Source organism: Lissotriton vulgaris, chromosome 5 (assembly GCF_964263255.1).
Source record: "Lissotriton vulgaris chromosome 5, aLisVul1.2, whole genome shotgun sequence".
NCBI classification, from domain to species: domain Eukaryota; kingdom Metazoa; phylum Chordata; class Amphibia; order Caudata; family Salamandridae; genus Lissotriton; species Lissotriton vulgaris.
The window spans coordinates 304,762,182-304,775,801 of record NC_141693.1 but is presented as its reverse complement, the minus strand read 5'-3'; positions in this window follow the sequence as shown (position 1 = coordinate 304,775,801).

Sequence of the window (13,620 nt, the reverse complement as noted above, 5' to 3'; positions counted from 1 at the left end):
CTACGTGTACAAAATGTGGTGACACAGACCATCCGTTCCTCTTCCTGTGAGGGTTTTTGTTTGGGTTCAAGAAGAAATTCTCTCTGGCAAAACCAAGCTTGTTTGCATGTTTTTTTTTACTTTCAGGATGCAGACATTCTGGAAATGAGGGTACCCCAGAAGTTTAATTAAAAGATCTCTCAAGAGAACCTGGTACAATCATCACAAGTTTTTATTTTCACCTCAACCCCCTAAAAGAATGGATAGCATTCCCTGTGTAACAGCATTCAGCACACTGAGTAATCGACTCACAAAAATCATTAAAAAAACATTGGCCCCTGATTCAATCTATAGGTATCACCAAAGAACACCCATTTGTTTCTTTCAAGAGAGGTCGGAATATTGGTGATCACTTGGTACAAGCTTCTTTCCCTACATCCAATTCTCCTGACCTTACCACAATGTGGGGCCTTAACAAAATTCTGGGCCATTATTATTGTGGCAATTGTTTAATGTGTGACGCCACATTTAATACGAAGCAGTTCATTCATGAAGATATATTGTATATTCTTCGCAATCATACAAATTGTAATTCACAAAATGTCGTTTACGCTATATGGTGTCCTTATAAATTCAACTAGTTGGGGCAAACTACCCAAAAAAACAAGACTCGATTTTCTCAACATAAAAGTCGTACTAAATGCAGGAATGAACATGCTCCATTAGTGTCCCATTTTATTGAATTTAATCATTCTCCAGCTGAAATACGTTGGCAGGTCATTTAACTTGTACAAAAGCCTCCACATGGCGATAACATTCAAAACATACTTAACAAGACTGAATGTCGCTGGATTTTGAAATGCAATAGCATCAATTGATTACTCTAGAGGAACTGTAATTTTTGGTTGATGTTTGATTATTCCACCTCTTGCCTTTCAACTGTTTTTACAGAAATTAATGTTATGTTAAGTCATTTTATAGCGCGCGCAGCTGCCCCGACAAAGGGGCGTCCCGGCGCTGAAAGCGGGTTCTAAAAGGCAGCGGGACTAGAATCAGGTTATCATAAGGATTCGATCTTACTCTGTCTAATATTGGATGGTGTAATTATGTATTAACATCTTATACGTCCTCTGTTCCAGTATATTTCAATGGACTTGGCCGTGTTCTGTTTTGAATTGAACACATGATATGTTTTGATTATGGTCTCCTGTATCTGCTTCCAGGCGGATCTTCGCTTAGCATTTACAATGTTTAATCTCAAAAACTTGCACATGCTATTTTAAAACATAAGGTATGATTCCATGTGTATAATTTGATTGTTGATATCATTGCAATTTGCATTGGCTTTTCTGTATTTTGTATTGAATAAGATTGTTTGGTATTAATTTTTTGTATATTCCCTGTTTCAGTATCTACTTTGGAAACAATAGCACCATCTTTCACTGTGCACTGTTCTGCTTTTAATTGCATACATGGCATTGCATTGTTTCTTGTAATTGCCTTTAGGGGGTCTAAGGTGGCAACCCTACACTCACCTACGTCTCACTTGGGTCTTCTGAGCTGCACCCGTCCTCTGTCCAAGTCCCTTCTGCCCAAGCCCCTTTCCCCTCTAAGATGAACAGCTCTCTGCAGATGAACTTTGTTGGGGGTCCCACCCCCTCTCAGAAAGTGGGGGTCCCACCCCCTCTCAGAAGGGGTCTTGCAAACTCTGCCTGAAAAAAAACAAAAAAACAATTTTGTTTCTCATCAGACCTGGGTCAGCGAGAAGGGTTGGAGCCCCCCCCCCCGCCCCCTTCAGGTCTGCAAGACTGCCTCCCCCACCACACTGCAGGGGGTGCAAGAGTGTGCATTATGCCCCTGTGGGGGGCCTTTTGTGTTCAGAGATATCACAGTATTAACTGGCCCCTGAACACAAAGAACTTATATATATTTTTTATTTTTATTTTGCAGGTGCAAGAGGCAGGTGTTCTGTGCCTGTGTTTTGGGCCCACATTGAGTTGGAAAGGGAAATGTATTTGTGAAAGAAAGAACTCTGTCAGACCAGCAAGGCTGGGCTGAGGTGTAACTTCCAAAGGCGCTGCAGGTACAGTGGCACCAGGGTCTGGAGGCCTGGTGAACTCACTAAACTATGATTATTGTTGTATGTTATAATTCCAACCTCAACCAGGCGACCCATTTCCTTCCTTGCAATGGGGCGCTTGCACACTGGCTACGCTTCAAACAATGGGTCCGATAGATGCGATAATGAAAAGCAATGTAATTGTTTTGTTTTTGTGGTTTCTCCTGTCACATTCTGCAAAAGGACTGTGGCCAAGCTTCAAAAGAAAATAGTGAAATGTGAATTTGAATCTTTCTCGAATGGGACAAAACACTTCCCCCTGTCTGAAACGTAGCCCTATGTTTTTTGTCAGCCTTATCTTAGTGTGTTCAGTTTCTAGAGTGCGCCGTGGTGCCCTTGGACCCAGGGGCGGCTCCTCCACTAGGGAGGAGGAGCGTCGCCTCACTGTTTTCTCGCAGTGCGAGAACCAGAAACATAAAATGGTCATAACTACCATTTTATGTTTCTGCTTCTCACAATGGGAGAAAGCAAATCAGAGGGTTTGGTTTCGGAGCTGCTCTGCGAGCAGACTAGGAGTGGTGTGCCCACCGGGGCCGCCCAAACCAGTCATTCGCACTCTGCCCTTTCTCCATGCAGACTGCAATGCAGCTTGCATGGAGAAAATGGCCTCATGGTAAGCTTCAGGCTGGGTGGTGTCCCCTCCAATCACAAAGCTACCATTGCAGCGTTATGATTGGCTTGGGGGAGGGGGGCTGCCTGCTTTCTGTTCCTGCCAGAGGCAGAAGAGCAAGGAGCAGGCGCCAAGCAGGGCTGACGCCGAGAAAACGCGTGAACCGTTTGGCTGTCAGGTACGTTTCTTCTTTATTATTATAACAATACTCCTCCCCGTGGTCCCACCCCCACACTCACGATTAGTGTCGGCTGCAACTGCTTGGACCTTCAGACATCTCAGGCAGCATGCTCACTGTTAGAATTTGTGAGTCACAGCATTTAAGATTCACTTGATTTAGGGTACTTCCTTCATTACGTAGACCACATCACTTGTAAAGGACTCCTGGCCACGCCTCTATGACCAGGCCTCATTTAGTGACCCCCCCCACTTTGTTTTATCCTAGTTAAATCCCTGGGCGTATGATGGGGACTTAGTGGCCAGTTGAAAAGGAAACGAGTGCGGATTGTGAGAGATACCTACAGCAGTTTTGTTTATAAACTAAACATGTTTTAAGACCTTCAAAACAAAGACAAGAGTGTGTGTGATTTTCTCTGAGTGAGTACTTAAAATCCCAGGTGAAATCCTACAGACACCTTATCATACCCGACTGAAAGCTACTGAACTCAGCTAAATAATAAATAATGCATTTCATAGTGGGGGTGTAACATTGCAAACACTCTCCCTGAAGCTACGACCCTGCACCTATCCCAGCTCATTCGAATCAGCCACGGCTTAGTTCCATCACGCTGAGGCCGATATATTTGTTGGGGAGGGGAAGGTTGTTGGTATGAATCGGCCCGCTGTGTAAGGAAGATGGGACAGGAAGGGGGCCTGGTGGGGTATTAACAATGCTGCAAGACAAGATGGCGACCGGGACGGTCGACTAGTCCCTCGGCTCCGGAGACCATCTCCTCCTGCGCGTCTATCCTGCCTGTGATCCTGCGCCGAAACGGCACGAACGTGTACCTGACACCTTCCGGCGACCCGCGGAGAAACCCTGGGGCTTGCACCTACTCGCCAGCGGAAGCACCGACCGGAAATGTCTTGCGGCCCGCTGCAGTCCTGTGACCGGGGCCTCTAGTGGATAGCCTGGCCGGCCGCAGAGCGAACAACAACGAATGACTGCGGCTACTGCGGGCCGGTCAGATCATCTCAGCCGGGAAATGGCCGTTTTTTGAACCACACCCTCGGCTGGACTGGCGGTGCAAGCTTGAGATGTACCGGGCAATCTGAGGCGCATCGCTCGATCGCTGGAACATTGATTGTTTGTGTTGAAGGGACTGCCTGCACTTTGTCCCGCGATCGGCGGGCGACTCCCGAATTTTTGTTTACCTCTACATCCAGCAGGGCTGTTTCTTCGCTGGGGGCTACTTCTCGCACCGTACTGATATCTTTTGCCGCTACTACAGCCCCTATGTGTGTATCCTGGCCTGAGTCAGCGGGACCGTGCCGGTGATCGTAACGGGCATGACTGCCGCCAGCTGCGAGGAGGCTGAACCGCGAGGGATTCCTGGACGGCTGGAACGGAGAGACATGGTCGGGGAGGGATACGACAGAGACCGGCGATATGACGGCCTTATGTCAGCTATTGTCGCCCTCCGGAGCTCAATGGAACACTCTGCTAGACCCCTAACCAGAAAATTGGATGCGATCGTATCTGCGCTGGGGCGATCGAGAATAGCTGGGCAAGAGGAACACAGCTGCACACCGCATCTTCTGCCTGTCCACTATAAGATGGCGGCCCTGTTCGACATCGATGGCCCTGAGACTCATTGCCCCGTGGCGTCCCTTGCTAGGGAAATTGCATGCCCAGGACGACGTGTGGACTCCGGGCTGGACTCGCGTCTGAGGTGCTCGTTCCGAGCTCTGTTCCCCTCATTTCGGGGGTCACCCCAGCTGCCGTTGTTGGATTTTGAGACTCCTTTCCCTGGCCCAACTCCGTTGCATGACACACGGAAGATGTACTTTTGGTCCTGGCCGGAGTCCCTGGAGCGACGTGAAAAGGATATGACTGATGCCCGGTTGAACTACATCGACGCTTTTGGACTGCTGGTCCTGCCCGCATGGGACACTTTGGTGAACAGGGGCAGCCAAGACAGGACGGGACAGGGATGAACGCTGCTTACAACTGGCTGATGGTTTCTTTGTTGCTGACCGGGAGGGATGTGAGACGTGCGGATTTTCTCGATTGCGTAGTGTACCGAATGTGCACTTTATAACTTGTTTGCTGGTACTGTATTTTCTCATTGGCCTTTACACCTCGTGCTGGTACTGAAACTGCAGGAGGGAGAGGCCGAGGGACTGGTGAGGGCTCCCCTCCGTTTTCTACTACTTCCATTGTAGTTACAGATTAGGATCTTTTTCTTCTCTTCTACACTTCGGGACTCCTTTTTTTGGGGCTACAGGCACACTGCTAGGGGGGGGAAGGCCGTAGCCAGCTACAGGGGTGCAGGGTGGGGGGTTGGAGGGGCTTATGTTCTTTTTCTTTTTGTTCTATGGGCCTGCTGTTCTTTTATCTTTTCTCCTCTGAGCTATATAATGGATAGACTCTTTGTTTATTGAAGTTTTAGCGATGTATACTGCTGTTTGCTTAGATGCTTCCTTCTATGAGGATACTTTGGAGGAGGGTGCCACAAACGAAATGTATGCCTATTTTTCCTGATCCTTTGATGCTGGAATCGACGTTCTGATTTGAACTGTCCTGACGTCATTTATCCGTACAAACTAAAGCTAAAACTTGACCGCAGTCAGCCTGTAACTACTCCTGTGTGCACTGACGCACTGGTATGTACGGTATTGCCAATCCTTTGGGCTTTTGTTTGGACTCTGTGTACAAAATGGTATAAATAAAGGTCTTCCAAAAAAAAATCAAAAAAAAAAAACAATGCTGCAAGAAGCGTGTTAAAAAATAATAAGAGGACTCGACCTAGGTCCCCCTCACCAATGCCAAAAGCTGACCCTACGCCGCGGTCTTCAGTATTCATCCACAAACTAGTGCACTCATCCAGGGTTGGATTGGGATCAAAAATCGGCCCGGCAACACCAAAAAAAAAAGTGACCCACATTTGCGTATTGCCTTTCCGCAAAACACTGCTTCAGAGACGTTTTATGAAAAGAAAGGGGGTGGGGGGCATGTTCTATTGACATCACTTAGATTTTTTTTTAAATGCACGGATTAGTTCACACTGCTGACCACACATGAATGCAAGTTAGACCACTTCTGCTCAGGCCCCCTGCCCCCGCTCAATCAGCATACATTAATGGGCCTGCCCAGCGAGAGAAAGGGAGTGATGCCTCCACCCATCTGCCTCTAGAAAGGCCACTCAGTCACCCACTGGGATGCTGGTGGCATCACCCACTGGGTTGCTGGTGGCATCCTAACAGCACAGACAGCCCCCAGACTGCCCGAAAAAGCAGCCCATAGCTGGAACTCAGCTACCGACCCTTCGACCATTTCCCGAGTGCCCGCGTTACCAATCCGACCCTGCACTCCTCTCAAAGGAGGATCCTCGGAAACAGTGCTATAGTTTCTCACTCTGACCCAGAGTGGGCAGCTATAAATCAACAGGTGAGGTTGACTAGTCGCCTTAACGTGTAATCAGGGAACTTAAGGTTCCCTGTCCATTCTCTTTCATTTGAACAACCTATTTGGTTCTTGGAATTGTAGATAAAAAGGGATACTTCCACTGAAAAAGTTGTACAAGGGGATCAACTTGACCGGAAATTTCGGGTGCGTAGGGCTGACGCACCAAGCAATGGAGACAGAGTTAATACTTCAAACATTTAGGAGTGGGTTATCCTCCAAGTCAATCCAAAAACAAGGTGACAAACTGTGCATTTTCAACATATTGGACCACCCAGTACTTTTAAGACAATCATTTTTTTGTGGATTTGACCATGTTTATTGGCTACTGACAGAGAACTTTAAAGGAGGGGGAGGGGTTTCAGTACAAAGCACATTACACCAATATTTGCTCAATTAATTCAAAATGATGGCCCTTTTTACCAATTCCTGGACTATTCTTTCTCTGGCACGATAACATGCTCATTAAGTATGTATAAGTCCATGTCCAGAAAGACGCTCCTGTCCGATTGTTGATCGAATGTATGTTTACACTCTGCTCATCAGGACATTGCAACATATGCATGTCAGAGGCTGCACTTATGCACAGGTCTCAAAAACTAATCTTAGTGGGTTAACACACCGGGTTGGGGTGTGTCTCTGGCACATGACAGGTTTGAGCCCTGATTTTTCAATCATCCTGCAATAGACTGAATACCCCTCATTGTCAATATTACAACTTGTTAATTGGTCTGTCATTAATCTGCGTTATCTTAAAAGTAACATTGTTGCTGTTAGCACTCCTTATTTAGCAGTACTCTAGTGGAATGCTGAGTTACATCCAAGCAGGAAGCCACCAAACCTGAAGAGCTGGTGTTTCTCCTGCTGACGCCACTCCAAAAGAAACAGAAATAGTGCTTTGTAATAACATTCCTTACAACAATCAGTTTTCACTTCTCTTCTAAGACCCACAGCACACACAAGGGCGTATTTACAAGGGGATATCACCATCAGAACATTGCTTTTAGTGACGTTCTGCTAACTATATCCCCTTTTCCTTATTTACAAGGTGGCTTTAAGCTAAGTAAATAAGGCCCCATTTTAAGCGTCACTTAGCGTGAAAGGGGCATGCAACGGGTGTTGCAGTGGGCGTTCCGCCGAAAAACCCATTGTATTTTGATGCTGTTCCATATTTACAAAGAGAGGGCAGTACCAAAAACTAAGAGCAGGGAATACCTGGTCTTAGAGTGGCGATACATGGAGAAATTATTCATTTCTCCTTGTAATTTGCTCTTTCTATGTTTGTTACATTCTGCAGCACACATAGAAACAGCAAACTACCTTTAAAGATTGTTTATGTGGAGGAAAGTGTCAATTATTGCACATAAACAATCATCCCCTCAGCTCAGGCACAATTTAAACATGGCACAAGGATGCCTGCGCTGGCCCTAGGCAGCTTTATTGGCATCAGCGCTAGGGGAAATGCAGCGGTGTGCCGTATGTTTGTAAATACGGCGCATCCCTGCATTAAAAAAATGTCGGAGCATGTCGTTACCAATTTTGGATTCACACCACGCTCCCACACTCTAATGTAAATATCTGCCATAGTGTCAAAACCACTAAAAATATCAGTGTTAAATCTCGGCTGGGCAATGTGTTAAATAAAATGCATAACATGTTGCTAAGTTCTTCTGAACGCCTTCTGGGAGAATTAACACATTCTCTGTTATGGGGGTTACTTTGTGCCTATACTAATTATTAGAAACATGTTTGATGTGCACGCTTGTTATTGAAACATTGGAACACTTTGTACACAAAAAAAGTGTATTTTCCTTGCGCTGTATATGTTTGTATTTGAAACCTATTATGCTAAGAGGTATGTTGCATTTGACAAGCCTTGGTTTAGTTTAACAGCAGAGTATGGGTTCACAAGTATATTCTTACCAAACTACACTAGTTGGAAAAAAACACAGCATAGTGATGCAATACCTATGCAAGGAAAGTGATGCTGTTCTGCTGTACTGCCTCTCCATAAATAGCTTTCCTGCAAATTCTACATCTGTTTGCAAGGTGAGAAACCGACCATAGAGGTTCCTGCTTTAGATAGCTTCAGGTTACACATAAATTAATTGTACAACATTCACATAGCCAAGCTATCGCTCAGTTTACCCAGACGTCAGGCTTCAGACACCAGAACTATCCCTCATGGGACAGTGTTTCTACACTAACAGACAAGAGTCACAATCCACTAATTCTGCTTCATTTCTTTTTAAAATTGTGACTAGGCTCGCATTCTGCACATATAGGCGACCTCTGATCCCAATGTAAACCTATGCATGCAACGAATTAAAACGAAGGATGTACAGGGAGACATATACATATATAGTTTGATATTTGCCACATATATGATCAAGCGTTAGGGGTGGTAAAGGGTAGAGTTACCATTTTAACAATTCCAAAAATTATCATTCCTGCACAATCTTCAAGACAATAAGGGCCAGATGTATCAAGATTCCGATTAGCGAATTCTGAATAACGATTTTTTGCGAATCGCTATTTAGAATTTGCAAAATGGAATGTATGAACAAAATCGCTATTTTTTAGCGATTCCTTAATATTCTTTATTTGCGAATTCGCATTTTGCGAATTCGCAAATAAAGAATAATTTCCAATGCATTCCTATGGGCCAGGAGGCCCATAGGAATTTCGGCCTTTGCTAGTCGCAAAAGCCTTGATACATCTAAATCTAAATCGCGGCTGGAGTCGTCTATTGATTTTCAATCAATTTCTCACAGTTTGCAAAATATATAAATGTATGGTTTGGTAATGTTTCCTCAGAGTTCAGGGACTCCAGTATTCTGCTGCCAAACTATGCTAATCTATAGTCTAGGGATATTTTCACCAAGAGATATGGAGGCTTATTTACAAGCCCCTTGTGCCACCGGAACGTCACGTTTTCCCATTTTAAAAGTGACGTACCGGTGGCGCAAGGGCCTTGTAAATAGGTACCATGAACTTCAAGGCAGCACTTCTGCTGAACTTCCCCTTCAAATTATCCACCTGTGCTGCATCCAGGGGGTGTTGAGTGCTAATATAATAAATACAATCAGTGAAAACCAATGAAAATCAGGTAGTGGTACAATTAGGAAGTGTAAGGAAGTCCACCACCTCCAACTGGCATGTTTTCTTGTAAGAGACCTAGAGACAGATTTACAAGCCCCTTGCTCCACTTTTGCGTCACTTTTAACATGTGAAAAGTGAAGCAAAAGTGGTGCAAGAGGCTTTGTCAATCTGCCACTTAGAAGGCAGCTGCTGTCTTTTTTCAAAATAACATCTTATGAAGTTTAAATATGACAAGTACATCAATTGCTGCACTAAATTGCCCCAGTCATATTTCGTGTCCAGTAATTGCCTATGACGTTTTTTTCTCCAAAAAATAAATGCATTCCTCTGTGATGGTGGGGATAATGCCCCCAGTGCTTCACCTCAGATAGGTATTGAACCAAGGAATTCCAAAATTAGTGTATGCCAAATTATACATGATTTTCTCTAGAACAAGCTCATGCCATGGTTTGTAAAACCATTACGTAATATTTACATATTTATTGGGGTTTGAAAAGATAATTAACCAACACCAGGATGGAAGAGGTTACAATTGTACTATAAGTCAAAATCACATTGAAGAGGCCTCTTGAGCATAAGAGCCATAAGAGGATTGTTTCTAAGTGTAAACATTAATAATATGAAATCTGTTCCACTTCTCATGCGTCATGACCCCTTCTTACACCAAACAATGCTAATAAATATAGTCTGAGCTTATCTATCTATCTATATCTCAATCAAGGGATTTATGAGCGCACTACTCAACCGTAAGGATCTCAAGGCGCTGGGGGGTCGGCAGTTTCGTATCAGGTGAACAGCCAGAATTTTAGAGCCTCCCTGAAGGAGCTCAGGAAGGGAGCACATCTGAAGTCGGTGGGGAGCTTGTTCCAGGTCTTGGATGCAATGTAGGAGAAGGATCTTCCCCCTGCTCTGTCTCTGCGAATGTGTGGGTTTCGGCGAGGAGGAGGTTGGTGGAGCGGAGGTTTTGTTTGGGTAAGTGGAGGATGATTCTGTCGTTGAGGTATTGGGGTCCGGTGTTGTGTAGGCATTGGTAGGCCATCTATCTTAAGGAAACAGGCTTTTGGCAGATGTACTCCCACTTTTTGCACCCATTTGACTACTAGGTACTGCTTTAATGGCTCTAAATGCCCGGAGCCCTGCTAAACAGTACTCCATGCATGTGTTATGGCCCTAAAAATGGTATACGTTCAATTGTCTGTCCCTAATGGGCATAGCTCAACTTACTTGTAAGTCCCTAGCATGTGGTACCAGGGGTACCAGGGGCACCTGGGGCCTGTTAGTTGAAGTACTTCTCGCGGACAGAAGCACTAGTTGTGCTCCCACAAATACGACAAGGTAAAACATGAATCCCAGTCTGGCACTGCAAACAGAAAGGGCAGTTTAAAACTGGTAACTCGACTTTGCTAGTTAAGGTAATACAAAGCTAAATCCTCCCTTTTTAATAAATATAAATCAACCCTAAGGTATGACTAACAAGCCCTAAATCAGGGAGCCTTTTATTAAAGAGTAGAACATGCACTTTTACAAGTTCCACCAGTAAAAACCCTAAATTGTCATTCTTACTGTTGAAAGGGTAGTAGCCTCATTGGCAAGTACAGAGCTACACGCGGACATCTCAGCCCTGCTAACTTCTGATTAGGACTACTAAAGTTGGTACCGTAAGGTATCAAAATAATCAGTGCATCAAAAAAAATGTAATGGTTAAATCGAAATGAATGCCACTGGTGGGCCAAATGCAACTTTAGAACTTGCCACTTTACGACCCAAAATTTCCAGCGCCTATTTACTGGGTCTGGCCTGCAGACAGCTTTCTGCAGTTCTGAGGAGATGTGCTAATGACTCTGAGGACAGGAGGCAATAGTCTAGTTCTAGTTTATGGCTCCCTCCAAACAGAGTATGATGGCAGGTTGAGGTCAGTTTTGGAGAGATTCCAAGTTAGGTATCTCACCCTAAGAAAGACCACATGTAAGTTCAAGCTGTAGGAGATTGAGTATTTAGGTCATAGTCTAAGCAAGGATAGTGAGAAGCCCAAGGAGAATTTGGTAAAGACGATCGAGAATTTGTCTGTGCCACAGAGCAAGGATGACTTGAACACTTTTCTGGGTATGGCGGAGTACTATAATAAGTTCATACTGGGGTTTGGTAGCCATTCGTTTGGTTTGCAGGCTTTCTTCAAGAAGGGGGCGAGAATTGGCTGGTCAAATCAGTGGGAATCAGAGATTTTGTTCATCAAGAGTGCACTTAATGGAGCACCTTCGTTACAAAGCTTCGACACTTCGTGGCGGTTCATTATCATTACTGATACAAGTGCAAAAGGTCTAGGGGCCGTCCTTAAGCAAGTTAGGGACGGTAAGAAAATAACTATCATGGTTTTGTCCCGGGTGTTAGTTGGCCCTGAGGTAAAATACTCTGTCATCGAAAAAGAGGCCATGTGCATATATTGGACCATTAAGAAATTAAAGAATTTTCTCCGGGGAAGTGATTTTGTGGTTAAGTCAGACAACAAACCCTTAAAAGATGTTTTCAACAAGAAAGGTTTGGATGCCATTTCGTCGAGGATTTGCAGATGGGTGGAAGGCCTACAAGATCATAGCTTTGAGGTGGAGTATGTGCCAGGCATATAAAAGAGGAGGGCTGATTACCTTTCTCATCTAGTGAAAGCTTCAACGGATGCAAAGAATGGAGGCATGGTTGATCAGTGGGAACTGGATGATTATAAGGTCTGCTAGGTTACCGAAAATGTGATCAGTGAAAAGGAGTGGAAAGACACAATGAAGTCTGATATAGATCTGTGTAGTGTGGTCGAAATGGTTACAAGTGGCTGGAGAAAAATGAACAAATTGGGTGAGGAGGTTCATAAATTTTGGAGTGTTAGAGATGAATTAACGGTCAACGATGGTTTGCTCTCGAGGGGCTCAAAACTAGTTTCCCCAGGGAACTATTAAAGAAAAAATAATTCATTTAGCGCACCAGTGCCACCAACGTTTTTTTAAACCAAATAAATAATTAGACTGCATTTTTGGTGGCCAGGTATTGATTTACAAGTTGAGCTCCTGATGAGGCATTGCATAGAGTCTAATTTGCTAGTTATAAAGTGTTCAAGACCAGAGTACAACCTATGGTCATAAGAGAGACTCCTGTGCGTGTTTGACAGGAGGTGACACTTGATATTTTGGGTCCAGTCACGAGCAAATCTGATCAATGGTGTGTTCTTTTTTTTTTATTTAAGAATTTTTATTGACAACATAACAATCGTCACTTACAGATCATCATGATATACAGCATGTGTTCTGAAAGAGAAAAAAATGCAGTACTGTATGCAACATTACAGTCAGGTATTACATTTCAGTGGCTTTTCTTTGCGACATTTCCAGTTCTACTGTTGGCAAGATGCACAGTTCCCCCTCCATGGTGTACTCTTGTCTTGATGAACACATTGTCCAGGTGGCTGGAGATTGAAGTCACAGAAGGCATCGAGTTCAAGGATGTTATAGATTTTCTGTTTTTGATTTTTAGCAGAGAAGGCCTGCCTGAGTGTATTTTGATGGCCAGTGTGTTCCACTCTGCACAATCAGGAAAATGTCCAGACAATGGCATAAAGTTAATGACCACCTTCTGGCTGACACCATACAATCTGTCTCTGTTTATCAGGCCAGAGTATTAGTGCAAGATGCTGCTCTTTTTAGTGTTTTGGTAGAGAAGGCTATTGACAGTATTACTCCTAAGAATGTGTACTCTGCTAAGAGACTTAAGCCTTCAGCACATTGGTTCTCCGACTCTTTAAAACTTCTTAAATGCAGCTGTAAGAAGCTGGAGAGATTCTGGAGAACCAACTATGATGAAGAGGCCAAGGCAACTTATCAGGAGACTCTTACGTAATATCACAAAGCCATATGCATGGCTCGACAAGCTTTTATTGCCATGTCCATTAACTTTATGCCATGGTCTGGACATTTTCCTGATTGTGCAGAGTGGAACACACAGGGTGGGACTTAAAATCTCAAAAGGAATTAATACATGATCTGACTATGTAAGATCAACAGCTGGAAGGACCAGGGTATGGCCGGCTGAATGGGTAGGTCCCTTAACCAGTTGTACCATATTAAAACCTTCCAGAGTGCTCAGAAATTGTTGTGCCACATGGTACTTTGAAAAAGGCACTTTTATGCATTTTTCAAAGTTTTT